The 13,524-nt window shown below is 45.2% G+C and overlaps 1 protein-coding gene across 18 annotated transcripts in view; it reads left to right on the top strand.

Moving 5' to 3' along the window:
- The window catches only part of setd5 (SET domain containing 5), a 208,767-nt gene that overhangs the window by 16,043 nt on the left and 179,200 nt on the right, over positions 1–13,524 (top strand). For 3 of the 18 annotated variants that reach the window (XM_038812421.1, XM_038812426.1, XM_038812419.1), the window contains exon 2: positions 2,931–2,945. The exons of the other annotated variants lie outside the window; for them this stretch is intronic. The gene's annotated coding sequence lies outside the window, so the exon portion shown is untranslated. The remainder of the gene's footprint in view (positions 1–2,930; positions 2,946–13,524) is intronic. 18 annotated transcript variants of the gene reach the window in all.

The following is a 13,524-nucleotide window of genomic DNA, read 5'->3' as shown; positions in this document are numbered from 1 at the left end:
CCCAGATTAACCCAATTGGTCATATGACCGCGTTGACTAATAGGAATGGAGTCAGACCACACATGCTCAAAATTCTGGAGGGCTGGGCAAGACATCATTTGACGTCGACATCGCCCTGCGAACAGACGTGCAAAGTCAGCCAGTATAACTAAATCAGTAAAAAAGTTAAAAGATTGTCTATCGGAAATTGGCTCCTCAAGATGTCAAGAACAAGGAGGAGCAGGTTGAAGCCAACCAATCTGATGGTGAGGCACTTTTCACTCACCTGTGGGCATGGAAATTAAAGTAGAGAGAAAGATGGAAACACGAGGAGGTGGACAATGCTTTATGCTGCATGACAGGAAAAATAGATGATGTAATTATGGATGCAGTGCATTCGTCAACTGAGGAGGCCGATGACCCTGAAGAGTCCACAAATGACTGAGCAGAAAAAAGATTAGAGTTTTTCCGGAGTTAACTCCTGACATTTTTCAACGCAAAGCTTTGGTCTTTTACAAGGTCAGGTCATTGTAAGGCGTGAACAGATTGAATAAAGAGTCTTTCACACTTTTACTGTTTTATTATGTTTTCATTTGGCATTTAAATATTGTTCTTGACAAAGACCATGTTTGTGGGCATATTGGATTATGTAGTGTTGTATTCATATGGGAATGGGGTCACCTCGGCTATCACAAAGATCTGCTTAACATGAATTTGTGGACATATACCCATGGATTTGACTCTCTGCGGGTCAATATGATAGGTGAGGAGTTGTTTGGCACTGGAAGGAACTGTGAATTATATTATGTGATAGTGGGTAAATCAAGAATCTTCCTGGTCCTCCATGTGATGGTTAACCCTGGATTTGAACAGAGGCAGATAGGGACATAGTTCTGCCATGGATGCTTCTTAAAATAAGATTGTAACACTAAGTAATTAACCAATGGTATTTCTTTACTCACATTTTCAACCAAACAAGATTGTTGATGCGCAGCAATTGAAGATTTTGTATTTTTGGCACAAAGAGGATATCACCTCCAGGTGCTCTGGTTTCCTCCAAAGTCCAAAGATGTGCAGATTAGGTGGATTGGTTATGCTAAATTGTCCCTTAGTGTTCAAAAGGTAGGGTGTTCTCTCAGAGGTTTGGTGCAGACTAGATGGGCCAAATGGCCTCCTTCTGCACTGTCGGAATTCTGTTCTATGATGTGCACCTGCATCCACTCTTCAATTTTGGTCCGGCCTCTTTGATTATTTTAGATGATGGATTTGCCACAGAAAGCTATTTTCAATTGCCTGGTTAACTTTGTGTTGAGTTTAGTAGAACAACATATAGCGACACAGTGGTTAGCACTGCTGCCTCACAACGCCAGGGACCCGGGTTCGATTATGACCTCAGGTGACTGTTTTTGTGGAGGTGACTGTTTTTGTGGAGTTTGCACATTCTCCCCGTGTCTGCGTGGGTTTCTTCCGGGTTCTCTGGTTTTCTCGCAGCCCAAAGATGTGCTGGGAAGGTGGATTGACCATGCTAAATTGCCCGTGTATCCAAAATGTTAGGTGGGGTGATGGGGATTGGGCTTGGGTAGGGTGGTTTTTTGCAGGGTTGGTGCAGACTCGATGGCCATGCAAAATTGGGTGGAGTGGAGGTGTTAGTTTAAGTGGGGTGCTCTTTCCATGGGTGGTGCAGACTCGATTGTCTAAATGGCCTCCTCCTGCATTGTAGGAATTCAATGATTCTATGATGTTAGATTGGATTAAATGGCGAACCATTTGTTCCAAGCAGTCCATGTCTTTATGCTCCTCGAGCAATTGGACCCTCCTCCCATCTATCCTCATCTATATCCGCCAATGTAACTATATATTCACCTCTTCCCCCATCCACATGTTTAACTTCCCCTTAAATGCATATATACTATTTGCTTCAACCACACCCTGCGCATTGCAGCTTGTTAAACCACATTACAGTTAATTCCATCATTGATTGTAGGTATTGTGGAACATCAAAGTTGTTACAAGTGACAAAGAGGTTCAGACTCTCATTCGTTTTTATCTGCCGTTATTTGCCTATTATTTAGCAAGCCAAGGAGCTGCATGTGTGCAACTGAAGGTATCTTGCTTCCATTGCCAAGAGCAGAGAGGGTGACCTGACAAAACTGAAGGCGTACAGAATTTTGTAACCTAGCCTTAGTAGGTGATTCATTTTTTCCCACATTTTTAAAGAGTTTGCTGTTCTTTATATTGAACATTTCCCAATTTTTACAATCCAGATGTGCTGTGTTAAGTACTAGTTATTATAGGGCGGCACGGTAGCACAGTTGCTTCAAAGCTCCAGGGTCCCAGGTTTGATTCCCGGCATGGGTCACTGTCTGTGCGGAGTCTGCACGTTCTCTCCCTGTCTGCGTGGGTTTCCTCCGGGTGCTCCAGTTTCCTCCTACAGTCCAAAGATGTGTAAGTTAGATATATTGGCCATGCTAAATTGTCCTTCGTTTCCAAAAAGGTTAGGGGTTACTGGGACAGGGTGGAGGTGTTAGCTTAAGTGGGGTGCTCTTTCCATGGGTGGTGCAGACTCGAATGTCTGAATGGCCTTCTTCTGTACTGTAAATTCTATGATATTCAGATTGTTGAAATAATTTTTTTTGATCTTGTTAACTTTGAATCAGTTTCATTCCCAAAATGTCAATTAGTTGTGTTCAAATAAAACAAAAGCAGCATAAATAGAAATCTTACCCAGCATTATTCTGACTAGAACTTTTCAAACTTTGGATTGATGAAAGCGTAATCCTATCTTTAAAATTCATATGAAGAAAGACTATGTCAGTAAACTATTCTGTGTATTTCAGAGTTTCTGGTGAACAGTAAGACCATCTTCATATTGTGTTATGTAAAATAATTGGAAACAAATCAAAATATCAGATTGGATACTTATTTCTGTTTTCTCTTTTATCTTCCCACAGTTAATATATTACAAGGTATGTATTAGATAGAGTTTAAGGAAGTGTCTGGTGTTGCTGCAGATCGTTTCAGTGTTTAACATGTAAAATAATTTCTAAATTGGAGGCTCATCCCAGTGACATGTTCTCCCTTGTAAGGCGTATGTTTGTGAGCATTTATCAGGAACACTTAACTGAATTTCACCAGGATTTACTTTGCCAAACTGTCTTTAGACCAGCTCTTGAATTGCTGCAGCAATCATCATTTCTAAAAATAGGATCATCATATACTGTGCATGAGAGAGGATGCTTTGGGTTTCATTTCATTTTGCTGGTAAATGGAAACATTACTTTGTGGAAGGAACTAAAGTCCCCGAAGTAAAACATGAATGCACTGTTCACTATATATTTTTTAGCCACAAGATATATAAATATTGAAATCAATTAGTTTGTTTTAAATTCTACTTGGGCCTCAGTTTAATATGAAATGTTTCTTCAAATTTTAGATATGATTTCTCCCTTCCCCCTTAAAATATATTATGCTCTTCACATTACCATCACAGGTGGGTGTGCTGAAAACAAAATATGGTGTGAAATCTTCTGTGTCTCTGATGTGGTGCTTTCAGCTATCGGCTCGAGATGCAGGAGAATGGGAAGTGCTTTTTGGTGCCTAGTGGAGATTTAAGTGTAGTGTGACCTGGCATTTGTTTTGTTTTGTGGGACATTGCATAGCGTCAAGTTAATGCTGTGGTCAAACTCATATAGCAAAAAAAAAATATGACCGAGCATTAATTTGAAATGTATAATATTGCTTTGAGTATGGAAAACTGAAAGTGATCTCTAGCTACCTGTGGCATGGCTGGTATCTATTAAAATGAATTCATTTCATTCATAGTTAAGGTCATTGTGAGTAGGTTGGTCAAGCATGTCCTGTGCAAATTTGGAGTTTTTAAATAAAATAATGCATACCAGTTGTGCTTTTACACCTGCCCTAATGGTTTGTAAACTGTTGGAAAATAATATTTTAAGGAGCTGTGTCACAGTTGGTCAAACTCCTACTTATTGACAATTTTTTCTGAAGAGTATAACTTGTTAGTTTTCCATTTGTACCAACTACCCATAAAAAATAATTGACCTACTTCAGGTATAGTTTATTGAATAGGTGCACACACATACACAGTGCAACTCAAGAGGAATTTATAATTGCTTTGAGAAATTTTCAATAAAGAGTTTAAAGTAATGGAAGTCTACAGTATCAGAAATAAGCCCGTGACTCAGAAAAGCAAAACCTTTGTTCTGGTTCCAGTGGGCCAATTTCAGGAGCTTCCATTTACAAAGCATCGGCAGTGATGTCATTTCATATTAAGCTTGAAACTCTGAATAAGGTCTCTGTGAGGATGCCTTCAAAGGTAGAACAGTTAAGCAGCTTTCATTATTTCAGATGGAAAGGTGGAGATGCAGCCAGTAACAATCAAACATGGAATAAATTGGGTTTAAATAGTCTAGATATGGGCCTCATCAGCTAATTTGTTTTATTCTTGCGATGGGACGGAACTAGAAGAATTCATTTGATACTGAGCTTGGTTTCACACTGAGGAACCCAGGGTTGGCAGTACAATACAGATATTTATTGAATGCAAGTAAAGATGCAGACCAATGGTATCTATATGGGTCCAATTATCATGATGTAACATATATATATATATAGACTTGCTTTATTATCTCCTTGTCTACCTTATCCAAACCTGTCCTGCTCTCGTCAAATCTCCCCCTCAATTTCCTATGCTCCGAGAACAACCCCAGCTTCAACTTAACTTTGAAGCCAAAATACACATTCCTGAAATCATTTGGGTAAATCGCTTCTGCAATTGTTCAAGAACTCTCGCATTCTTCCTAAAGAAGTCTACTCGTGACAATAAGCGATTTTCATTTCATTTTCATTTCAAGTGTAGTGACCAGAACTGAATGCAATGCTCTAGTTGTAACCTAACCAGAACTTTATAAAGACTCAGCAGAGCTTCCGTGCTTTTGTGCCTTTTTTTAATGAAGCCCAAGATCATATGTGCTTTGCTAATCACTCTCTCAATATGGCCTGCCACCTTCAAACATCCATCTACGTGGACCCAAAAGTCTCTCTTTTCCTACGAAAGAGAAATAAATGACATAGATGTGTCTCAAATATTCACGAATGCTTCACGTGCAATATATAATTTTGTTGTTAAACTGAGTGCTTTTTGTCTGTTTAAAACATACCGTAACAATATTTTGAGTAGTGCAGATAATTTTTGTATTTCCCTGGCCAACATTCATTGCACAATTAACAAACTCAAGGAGAATAGCTGATCATCTGTTTCATTGATATGTGAGGCCTCGTTGTGACTGCCACGTTTGCCTACTAACAGTGAACACGCTTCAAAAATAATCCTATATTATGGGCTGTTTTGGGATCATGATTATTGCTTCTTAGAGTAGTTATGTTTGATTGTGGGGAGCAGCGAGCACTGAGTGGCATGCCCCAGTGTACAGTGTTGGGAAAACTGTCTTCTAATTTATTTGGATGACTTTGATTCTAAAACTTAATGAAAATTGGTCAAATTTGCAGCAGGTACCAAACTAGAACAATTTGGAGATCAGTTGGATAAAATATATAAGTCAACAACAATGCAGATAAGCATAAAGTATGGCACCTAGAATGCAAAAATGGGAAAAACATGAACTCAAGAGGTTGGTGTTGACCTAGCTATGGACTAAAGAGACTTAAGGTATAAGTCAAATTATACTTTGAGAATAGTGGTGAGAGACTACAATTCAAAAAAGTACTTCACTTGCTGTAAAGTGCTTTGAGACATCCTGTGGTTGTGAAAGGCGCTACATAGATGCAGATCTCCCATGTAAAAGGGAGATTTTTCAGCTCCAAGAGTTCATTGAAGAGCCATGAGATTGAATCCAGTGTTTGTCAAACTTTCTTTCCGGGGACCCATTTTTACCAATCGGCCAACCTTCGGGACTCAACCTGACCGACCTTCGCGACCCACGCTGGCCAACCATTGCGACCCACCATTTTCTCTTACCTTATTTGCTGCTGACAAAAATGGAGGAAATGGTTTTGGGTCCCTTTGGCCCTTGTACACGCTCCTCCAATGGAACCTGTTGGATGAAGGTGAAGCCTTCCGTTTTCAGAAAGTATGGAGTCTCCATCTGTCCAAAGTTCTGCATTTTTTTTCCTGTAAAATTTATCAATAACACCCCCCCCCCCCGAACTTGTTAAAAAAAATAAAATGAATAAAATAAATGAAAAAAAATTAAATGAATAAAATAAATGAATAAAAACCACTACAGAACTTGTAAAACCAAAAGCTGCAAACGTTTAAAAAAAATAGCAGCCGCACTGCGCATGCGTGCCCAATTATGTGCGCGATCATTGTGAGCATGTGCGCGATCATTGTGAGCATGTGCGCGATCATTGTACGCGCACACTCAATGCGGCCAAATTTTTTTTTAACATGTTCGCGGCCGCTTGCAGCTGGCTTTATTAAGAGCTGGCTGCTGCGCGGCGATTTGCGCGATCGGGAGCGCCGCGGACAACAGCTCAGTGACCCGCCCGCGGGTCGTGCCCCGACTTTGAAGAACACTGACTTAATCAACACCCCTACAGCAGATTATCTGGTCATTAAGACATTTGCTGTTTGTGGGAGCTTGCTGTGCACAAATTGGCTGTCACAATTCCGACATTACAACAATGAATACACTTCAAAAGTACTTCATTGGCTGTTAAGTGTTTTAGAATGCCCTGAGGTTATGAAAGCTGTTAATGCAAGTTTTTTTTTTAGCTTCAGACCATGAATGATACTATTTAAATGCAAATCTTTTATCTTGCTTACTTTTGTAGTGCAGTAACTATTGTCGAATAGATGGAACACCAACATCGTGCACAAAAACATTCCACAAAGAACAATGAGTTTTAGTTCAGTTCACCTCTTTTGCTGGTGCTGGTTGAGTAAGGAATATTAACCATGATAGGGAAACCGTCTCATCTTTGAATAATACTGTGGAATCTTTAGCATTCTCTGAACTGACAGATGGGCTCTAGGCCTTGTGCCTTATCCAGAGGATAACACCCCAGAATGCAGTACTGAGTCTAAATTGCATAAAGTGTCAACCCAGTTAACGTGCTCAAATCCAGCAAGGGAGGGAAATAAATAAAATTATCCCCCCAAGCTTTGCCTTCTGAGGTAGCCCTTCTATATATCAAACCTATAACCTGTTTTGTAGAAGGGACATTTAGACCTGAGACATTAACTCTGTCTCGCTCGACAGATGCTGCCAGACCTGCTGACTTTATCCAGCATTTTTTGTGTTTCCTTTATTATATTAACATTTTATTGAGGTATTTATGGTTTTACAACAACAATAAACAATGCACATGAATTTATAAACATAGTGCAAAAGCCCATCTTCCTCCCTTACAGGTTCCACATTTTCTAACCCCCTACTCTAAACTAAGCTAAATACCCCCCCCCCCCCCCCCCCCCCCCCCCCCCCCGGCCTTCTGCTGAAGGTTAATTTTCCGCAAAGAAGTCGAAGAACGACTGCCACCTCCGGGCGAACCCTAGCATTGACCCTCTCAGGGCAAACTTGATTTTGTCCAAGCAGAGAAAGCTAGCCATGTCAGATAGCCAGGTCTCCGACTTCAGGGGCTTTGAGTCCCTGCAAGCTAATAATATCCGTCTCTGGGCTACCAGGGAAGCAAAGGCCAAAACGTCTGCCTCTTTCTCCTCCTGGATTCCCGGATCTTCCGACACTCCGAAAATTGCCACCTCTGGACTCGGTGCCACCCTTGTTTTTAACACCGTGGACATGACATCTGCAAACACCTGCCAGAATCCCCTCTGCTTTGGGCATGTCCAGAACATGTGGACATGGTTTGCTGGCCCTACTGCACACCTTGCGCACCTATCTTCTACCCCAAAGAACCTGCTCATCCAGTCCACTGTCATATGTGTCCAGTGAACGACCATGAATTCTATCAGGCTGGCACATGTTGTGGACGCGTTGACTCTACTCAACACGTCCGCCCAGAGACCATCCTCTATCTCCCCTCCCAACTCCTCTTCCCACTTGCGCTTTAGCTCCTCAGTCTGTGTCTCCTCTGACCCCATGAGTTCCTTGTAAATGTCAGAGACCCTCCCTTCTCCCACCCACACTCTTGAAACTACCCTGTCCTGTATCCCCCTTGGTGGTAGGAGTGGGAAGGTTGAAACCTGCCTGCGTAGGAAGTCCCGCACCTGCAGGTACCTAAATTCATTTAACCTCGCCAATCCAAATTTCTCCTCCAGCTCCCTCGGGCTAGGAAAGCTCCCCTCTATAAACATATCCCCCGCCCTCTCAATCCCTGCTCTCTGCCATCTCTGAAACCCTCCATCCATCCTTCCCGGGGGAAACCGGTGATTTTTACAGATTGGAGACCACACCGATGCTCCCTCCGCTCCCACTTGCCTCCTCCATTGTCCCCAGACCCTCAGGGCCGCCACCACTCGGGGCTGGTGGAGTACCTTGCCGGCGGGATGGCAGAGGCGCTGTTATCAACGCCCCCAAGCTGGTGCCCTTGCATGAAGCCGCCTCCACACGTTCCCATACCGAACCCCCCACCCTCCCACCACCCACTTCCTGATTATGGCTATGCTCGCTGCCCAATAGTAATTACTGAAGTTCGGCAGCGCCAGCCCTGCTCCCGGCTCTGCTCAAACATCCCCTTTTTTACTCGCGGGGTCTTGCCCGCCCATACAAAGCCAGTGATTACCTTATTGACCTGTTTAAAAAAGGACTGTGGAATAACGACGGGGAGACACTGAAACACAAACAGGAAACTCGGGAGGATCGTTATTTTCACTGTCTGCACTCTCCCAGCTAGTGACAACGGGAGCGTGTCCCATCTCCGAAAATCGTCCTTCATTTGGCCTAAGGCCAGATTAAGCTTGTGCAGCCTTTCCCATTCCCCGCGCCACCTGGATGCCTAGGTACCGAAAGCTTCCCCTACCACTCTCCTGCCCCCTTGCCTGGACCGCAAACATCTCAGTTTTCCCCATATTTAGTTTATCTCCCCCGCTGGACCAGCCCCTTGAGGCTCTCAGAGCAATTGCCAGCGGCTCTTTGGCTAACGCAAACAACAATGGGGAGGGGGCATCCCTGTCTCATCCCTGATGCAGCCTAAAATAGTCTGATGTTGTCCATACGCTCGCAACAGGAGCCTGATGCAACAACCTGACCCAGTCAATAAAGCCCTGCCCAAATCTGAACCGTCCCAGTACCTCCCACAGATATTCCCATTCTACCCGATCAAAAACCTTCTCTGCGTCCATTGCGATGACTACCTCCACCTCCCTACCTCCCGGGGGCATCATGATCACATTTAACAACCGTCTTACATTGGCCACCAGCTGCCTTCCCTTAACAAACCCCGTCTGGAACACAATCCTCAATCCTAGACAACAAGATTTTGGCCAGCAGTTTGGTGTCCACATTCAACAGGGATATCGGCCTATAGGACCCACACAGCTCTGGGTCCTTGTTCCGCTTCACGATCAATGAGATCGTGGCCTGTGACATCGTTGGGGGAAGCACCCCACGCTCCCTTGTCTCATTGAATGTCCTCATTAACAGCGGCACCAATATCCCAGAGAACGTTTTATAGAACTCCACTGGGTACCTGTCCGGCCCTGGGGTTTTACCCGACTGCGCGGCCTTTAGACCCTCCGCTATCTCTTCCAACCCGATCGGGGCTCCCAGCCCTTCTACCAACCCCCCGTCCACCTTTGGGAAATTCAGCCCCCCTCAGAAGTGCCTCATCTCCTCTGGCCCCGCTGGGGGTCCGACCCATACAGCCTACTATAAAACTCCTTGAACGCCTTATTCACCCCTGCTGAGTCTCCAACCAGGCTCCCGCCCCATCCTTTACTTTCCCCATCTCCCTGGCTGCCTCCCTCTTCCTAAGCTGCTGTGCAAGCATTCTGCTGGCCTTCTCCCCATGCTCATAGATCGCCCCCCTCGCCTTCCTCAGCTGCTCTACCGCCCTCCCTGTAGTTTAAAAAAAATAAAAAATTTTTATTGAAATTTTTACAAAATATAAACATCTCAACTCTATTAACAAAACAACCGCGGTAACACCCGAAGAACAATACCCACCCAACTTCAAAAGCAACTACAAACAAAAGAACACCTAAACAACAAAAGGGAAAGAGATAACACCCGCCACATCCCACAAACCCATGTACACAGTTCTCCCTCCCACCGATCCAAACCCCCCCCCCCCCCCCCCCCCCCCCCCCCCCCCGCCCCACCGGTTGCTGCTGCGCCCTCCCTGTAGTTAACAAGCCAAACTCTGCCTGTAGCCTCTTCTGTTGTTCCCTTAAAAGCCCTGCCTCTGGGGTCTCCGCATACCTCCTGTCGACCTGCAATATCTCCTTTATCAGTCAGTCCGTCTCTGCTCTTTCTACCTTCTCCCTGTGGGCCTGTACTGAGATCAGCTCCCCTCTAACCACCGCCTTCAATGCCTCTCAGACCACCGCTGGCAAAACTTCACCCATGTCATTGACTTCCAGGTAGTTCTGAAAACATTTCCTCAGCCGCCCACGCACCTCTTCGTCAGCTAAAAGTCCCACGTCCAGCCTCCAGTGCGGGCGCTGGCTACTCTCCTTGCTAACCTGTAGGTCAACTCAGTGCGGGGCATGATCTGAGATTGTGATCTCCGAATACCCCATGTCCACCACCCCCTTCAGTAGAGCCCAAAATAGAAAAATCAATCCGAGAGTACACTTTATGCACGTGTGAGTAGAAGGAAAGTTCCTTCACTCTCGGCTGCCCAAACCTCCATGGGTCCAAACCCCCCCCCCCACCTGCTCCATGAACCCCTTTAGCTCCTTTGCCATTGCTGGCACCCTGCCCATCTTTGAGCTTGACTGGTCTAAACCAGGGTCAATAACTGTTGAAGTCCCCTCCCATGACCAACTTACGCAAATCTAGGTCCGGGACCTTCCCCAGCATCCTCTTTATGAACTCCACATCATCCGAATTTGGCGCCATACATATTTATTAGTACCACCTGCACCCCCTCCAGTTTCCCACTGACCATAATGTACCAGCCTCCCACATCCGTCATTATTCTTCCCGCCTCAAACACCACTCACCTTATTAATCAGGATCGCGACCCCTCTAGTCTTCGAGTCCAAACCTGAGTGAAAAACCTGTCCGACACATCCCTCCCTTGATCTGATCTGATCAGCTCCTCTAAGGTGCGTCTCCTGTAGTATTACCATGTCCGCCTTCAATCCCCTCAGATGCGTGAACACGCGTGCCCTCTTAACCGGCCCATTTAGTCCTCTTACATTCCACGTGACCAGCCTAATTGGGGGGCTCATCGCCCCCACCCCTTTGCCGATCAACCATCAGTCTCCAGCCCGCACCCCATGCCACCACCGACCCATCCCCAGGCAGCCTCCGCCCCCGACCTCCTTTCTGTCCTTCAGCAACAGTCCCTCCCTCGTCAGCAGAAAATCTCTCCCCCAGCCCTAGTAACAGCACAATGTAAACCAACCCCTTCGACAAGCATTGCATCTGCTCACCCCCCACTGTGCTTCTGTGAGCTAGCCCGTCCAGCTAGCTTGGTGACCCCCACCCATGGTGCCAGACATTCTCCCACCTATTGTTCCCTCCACCTCCTCCCCTCGCTCATACACACATACTCAAACGATAAACCAGTCCCAACTCAATTGCCCTAGAAAGAAAAAAAACGATAAACAAAGAAAAGATCAAACAGAGGATCCAGCATCTAACAAACACACCTCCATCCCCCATCAGTGTAAATGTAAACTTTAACTCACTCAGCTCTGCAACTGGCCCCAAATCAATACAGTAGGCATTACAAATAACGTCCGAAAAACAAGATACTTTTAAAACGTGAACGTTGCAGCAAAGTTCAAAGTCCTCGGTCCGCCACCAGTCCTTCCCTTTTCGCGAAGTTCATCGCTTCCTCGGGCGACTTGAAATAAAAATGTTGCTCCTCATGCGTGACCCAGAGACGGGCCGGATACAGCAGTCCAAACTTCACCTTTTTCTTAAAAAGGGCTGACTTTATCTGATTGAACCCCGCTCTTCTCCTGGCCACCACCGCACTCGGGTCCTGATAGATCCGCAGGATACTGTTCTCCCATTTACAACTCCGTGTCTGCCTGGCCCACTATAAAATGCGCTCCTTGTCCAAGTACCTGTGGAATCTCACCACCATTGCCCTCGGGAGGTCCCCCACTTGTGGCTTCCTTGCGAGCGCTCTGTGAGCCCTGTCCACCTCCAAGGGTCGGGAGAACGTTCCATCCCCCAGCAACTTCTCGAACATGCTCGCTATGCATGCCCCAGTGTCCCCTCCTTCGGACCCCTCCGGGAGACCGACAATTCTAAGGTTCTGCCGGTGGGACCTATTCTCTAGGTCCTCCACCTTCTCCTGGAGCCTTTTCTGCTGGTCTCTCAGCATCCCCACCTCCAATTCCACCGCAGTTTGATGTTCCTCCTGCTCAGCCAGCGCCTTTTCTACTTTCTGGATCGCTCGATCTTGGGCATCCAATCTGAGCTCCAGCTGTGCAATTGATTCTTTAATTGGGTCCAAGTATTCCTGCTTCTGCTTGGCGAAGCCCTCCTGGATAAATTGCAGCAGCTGCTCCGTTGACCTTTGGGTCGACAGCCAGGAGTCTGGTCATCTGCCATGCTTTCCCCCGCTGCAGCTTCAGCCCAAGCCTTCTCTGCCTGTTTCTTCCTTTGCGAGCACTTCTAGTCCGCATCTCCATGCACCGAAATGGGAATGCAATCAACAATTGCCTCTACCATCAATTTTCCAAATCCAGTCCAGTAAAAAATCGGGGGAGAAGGTCCGACCTTTGGCTTCTGTGGTGGCTGATAAACCCAATGTGCAATCTGTAGACTCTTCCACATATGGGGCAGGAGGTACGTGAAGAATATGGCAGATGAGTTATTTAGTGGTTTGTGACTTCTCTCTAAACCCTCGACTACAATGCTGTGTAATCCTGACTAAGTCTCTCAATGTGTCCCGAGCGGGAGCCACCAAATGTGTGACCTACTCCTTCATAGCCGCCACTGGACCATTTTCTGTTTTTCTAACCTGTAACCTTTCTTGGTGATAGCCTGAAGTTGCTCATTGTCTGTACAAGCAGATTCATGGAAAAGTCCCTGTTGACTTTAATAATTGTTTAAATATTATTGTTAGATGCTGAGGAAAACTGTCAGGAAGGTGAATTATTAATGATAATCAGGGGTGATTCAGCACCAGCTATGTATCTTATTCAATATTCTTACTGTTCGGTGAAGAAATTCTTCTCCGAGAGAATTTCCTAATGTCTTCAGAAGTCTAGCAAACTGCACAATATAACACATAGCACCCAGAGAACGTTCCACTTTCAAAATAAAAAATAATTTGCTTTTCACAACCTCAGCATTGTAATGTTTTCCATCCATTCAGGTTTTTTTTTGCCACAAATCACTGTGATAAGAAATGTAGCAGCCAATTTGTGTACACCAGACTCTCTCGAGCAGCATTGTGATAATGAGATAATAT

This window comes from Scyliorhinus canicula, chromosome 11 (assembly GCF_902713615.1).
Source record: "Scyliorhinus canicula chromosome 11, sScyCan1.1, whole genome shotgun sequence".
Taxonomy (NCBI): domain Eukaryota; kingdom Metazoa; phylum Chordata; class Chondrichthyes; order Carcharhiniformes; family Scyliorhinidae; genus Scyliorhinus; species Scyliorhinus canicula.
The sequence above is the reverse complement of the archived record's forward strand: the minus strand, read 5'-3'. Positions and strand labels throughout refer to the sequence as shown.